Below are 4454 nucleotides of genomic sequence, written 5' to 3' on the forward strand. Positions count from 1 at the left end.
GTTGACGAGGACCAGACCCGGGGGTCCAGAGGGGCCCTGCCGGCTGGGACCAGGAAGCTCTTCTGCCTGGGGGCCGTGCTGGGCTGCCTGCGGACCCCCTTCAGTGACCTGGAGCTGTCATGCCCTCTGAAGACCTCAGCACAGAGACACATGTGGACACTGTGTCGCTGCATGGGGGAACATGATGTGTGTTCTCTGGGAGAACAGAGATGAAGCAGACAAGCTCAGTGGATAATGGACTGACAGCCACCGTGGATCACAGGGAATAACCGCTCCATCCTGAGCAGGCGGTCCTTAGGGGATCAGTGAGGTTACTGAGAGGTTGCAGTTTGATTCAGGGTGTGCATACGTAACATCAGCACCTGAAGAACTGAGGAGAAACATGTTTTAAAGTGAACAAAAGTGTGGAACGAAATCCAGTGAATCCGAGCCCTTGTTACTGTCAGCCACCAGCTTCACGCTTCAGTATGACCAAGGAAAGGATCTGAGGAAAGCCACAAGCAAGTTCTCTCCGTTACTTCCCAAGTTGGAATGATCGGAAAATACATGATGGGAAAGTGTGTCGATATTTTAATGGTTTGGGGAAAAAAAAGGGAAAGCAAAAATGAAAGTGAATGTAAAGGGTAACCATAACCCTTCCTTATGGAACGTTGATGGACGATTCTGAAATGTCGTGGATTCTGTTAAATTATATTTTTGAGTGTTCATTGCCAATGTTTTTTTATTTATTCCTACAGTACCTGCACTTGACAACTACAGTATGGTTAAAGGTGCTAAATTCAAAATGCAGAGCATTAATATAACAGCAAAGCACTATTTGCTATGTGAAGATGTAGCTTCGTGGAGTAATGGTTTTACAGCTGGTGACGGCGTTGTTGTGAAGCGTAGCACCAACCCTGCTGTTGCCTCTCAGGTCAACACGGTTAGCTCTGTTAGCACGTTTAGCATAGTTTGTACTGTAAGTGCTGTTAGCACCGTTAGCCGTCGGCTGAGGTTCGCCATGTTGAGAGCCGTTGAGAGGCAATCAAAATGCTCCCAATCGTGTATTTTGCACCTTTGACCTTCCCGTTGTCTTAAGAGCAAAAACGACTGCGTTACGGGTGCATGGCTTCCACTGCAGAGGTAATGACTAAATAATGTTTGTTTTCAGTATGACATGTGGACTTCGTGGCCTGATCCTAGCATTAGAAAAAGTGTCTCACTATCATGAACTATGGGGGATTTCAAACGCTCAAAAAAAGATGAAAATCTAAGAGATTACAACACACATTGTTGTCTATATCATGAACACAATCACTAATGCTGTAAATGTACTTTCAGTAGTCGAGCCTCTTCAGCCCAAAGGAAACGATTGTAATAGGACGGCTCCTCAGTGACGATAAACTCTGACTCTCCCCGAGCTGTGATTGGACAGTTGATTTGTTGTTTTGGCACGAATGATGCGTTTCAATCTGAAAAAATAAACTCTGGCGCCTCCTAGTGGAGGTTAGGGACGGTGCATCAGGTTTAAGCCGCTCTCTGTAATGCACCTCTTCAGTTTGCTTTCTGTGATTTGATTTGAATGTGGCATTGGAAAACAACTCATTCAGTATTTAAAGACTAAAAACTAACCATTTTTTTTAACAAATGTTTTTAATTTAATTATGATAATTTTACTTTGTAATTTAAAAAGTCAATGAAATGACCCTCAACACACAAAGCCACCCCAAACATGCCAGAGCCATGAAACACTGGTGTTATGAAATAAAATCTGACTGAATAATGTCATAGCGAAATTAAAGTATATGTCATATATATTAGGGAAAGATAACTACTTAATTAGATAATTACTGAATACAATTATGGTTTAACATATTTACATAATGTATTGCATGCATATAATAATAAAAACTAGTATTATTATTAGTATTAGGAGTAATAGTAGTAGGAGGAGTCGTATGTCATTATTTATTTAATTATTACTTATTGATTTATGTAGTACTGAACACTTTGGGTCTCCATATGAAACAAAACCAGGATACTAAATCATAAGGAATACATAGTTAAAGGAGCCTTGCATGCAACATTTGCATCCATACTATTAGCACGTTTTCAAAAAGGTTAAGTGATTCAACATTATCACAGTCATTACAGTGAGAAACATGACATTTTGAATACAGATTTGATTGAGCTTTCATAAGACGCTGAAAGCTCAGGAAGGTGTCGTGCAGCAACACGATGGTGGCGGTAGAAGTACGAGCAGAAGTTGAAGAAGGCGTTAACCTCGAGATGCACAGTCAGGTGAATCTGACATGAAGAGGCGTCAGCAGCAGATGGGTCTGACATGGAGAGGTGGCAGCAGGTCTCTGCACACTCAGAGTTAGCGCCTGTTAAAGACTGTTTATAACATAGATGGAAGATTGATAAGTCTGAGATTATACCCGGCACCCCGTCTTCCCATATGCTGTTGAGGTAGCTTCATTTGATTGTTGAAGGTTTGACCAAAATCTGGATTAAAATAGACCTGCTGCTGGTGTCAGAGTTTACCGTTAGCTAGAACATGAGCAAGACGTTTGAGGGTGATCCCTTACATGAAGGGCTTTTCTCAGAGAGATGGTGCCTTTGGAGGAGTAGGAGTCGGGTCTGGTGATGAAAGGGCCCAGTATGCCCATGTTGGCAGACTGAGTCCTGTAGGTTTGTTGTGTGAGCTTTTCTGTTGTTGGTGATGGTCTTAATGACTTTTCCAAAGAGCGCTATCCAAAGGGATGTGAAGAAAAGAGTGGAACATTTAAAAACAGTGTGGTGGACATGTCCTCGTCCTCAGTCACAGGGACATTGTACTGCATACCCTGCTTTATTAAAGGTGCCACTCCTCCCCATGGCCTGCTGGTTGTTCTTTTCTTCAAATGTAAAAACCGGTTTCTTAATCGAGGCCACTGTGACTTGTTTTTAAACCAAATGAGGTGTTCCTTATTCATCTGATGTTGATGTGGTTGCAATGAAGGGATCGTTAACAGGATTAACCGGTTAGCGATCCAACAGAGGGCTCAGTCTGTCAGAGGCTGAAGCTAGCTCAGCTTTATCGCTAGAAGATAAAGGAAATAGTGAACTTAAGGAATCGGTCGGGACCAACCATGTCCTTCTAGCTGCTCCCTGGGGAGGAAGCTAAATAACGCTCTGAAGTTGGGCTACATTTTGTTGACTGGGTCCCTTGATCTCTAACCTCTTGTGTGGATGAAAATGGGCTTATGGGTACCCACAAGTCTCCCTTTGACAGACATGCCCATACATACCCTGCAGTTTGGGTGGAAAAAAACTTTACAGTATAATGTATTTGAATGTTTCTGCACACTGGGGTCCCTAAACAGTCTTGGAATTGGACTGGAAGGCCGACACTCTTGATCCCAATTGTATTCATGTGTGATGATCCCGCTGGTCCAGGTGTCCTTGGGCAAGACACTTGACCCTAAATTGCTCAAATGTATGAATGGATATGAATAGTTAGTCCTGATGGACAGGTGGTTCCTTCATGGTAGCTCCTCCCATCAGTGTTAATGTTAGTTAGACTTTTTTATTTACTTACCATTACTGTATGGAATTACCTATTGTGACCTCCATGATAATCACAGCTTAATGACACATTACGACCACAAACTAGACTTGACTAATTAGTTCCTTAATTTTTATTTCTGATTTGACTAGAAGAACTTGACATACACTGCAGAGTTTTATATCAAAATCTTCGGGTTCCCAGCTTTAGGGCTATTTTGTGGCCCGGGGCTCCTTGGTAGGTGGGGCGGTTTTTGGAGACTGTTGCATTGTTCGTGATGAGACGGTGTTCTTGCATTACATTGGCGTGTGGATGGGATCCCTCTGAGCGGCTCAGCTGGTGACGTGGGCCTTGTTTTTCCAGTTCTTACTTCTGTCTCAGCGGGGAATTATTGAGGTCTGATCGTGGTTGGGGTGATTTAAAATAATGAATTAAACGCTGCTCATCCAGTCCTGGTCGGTGAGGTCGTTGGTTCCCTGTTCCTTTGGCATTCAGCTCTTGCAGCAGTCAGTTTGTTGGTTGCAGCTACTTGACAGCAGTGTTTTCAATGCTTTTATTTATTTATTCGTGGCAGTTTTGAGTTCCTCTTAAGGTGACCAGTTTGGTTGCGTTCCTTCAAGGGATCGTGTTGTGCTGCAACTTACGTAGCATCAGCTGGACAGCGGCCTCTTGTGGTGCCTCGTTTACGGTCTGCAGCTCCGGTACAGACCGACAGTTGGCCGGCCGGGCTCTGATGAGCCGGCGTAAACAGAAACTGTGTGTGGACGTTAAACACATTTCAAGTTTCTCCCTATGCCAATCCCACGAGTACCGAGGGACCGGACTCCCCTGCACTACATTTGTCATGACTGGATGTCCAATACATTTTACTGTGACTCATTTAAATCAACGAAGTGGAGAAAGAAAGAAGTCACAAATCCATTAT

The sequence above is a fragment of the Taurulus bubalis genome (genome assembly GCF_910589615.1).
Source record: "Taurulus bubalis genome assembly, chromosome: 14".
Lineage (NCBI taxonomy): Eukaryota > Metazoa > Chordata > Actinopteri > Perciformes > Cottidae > Taurulus > Taurulus bubalis.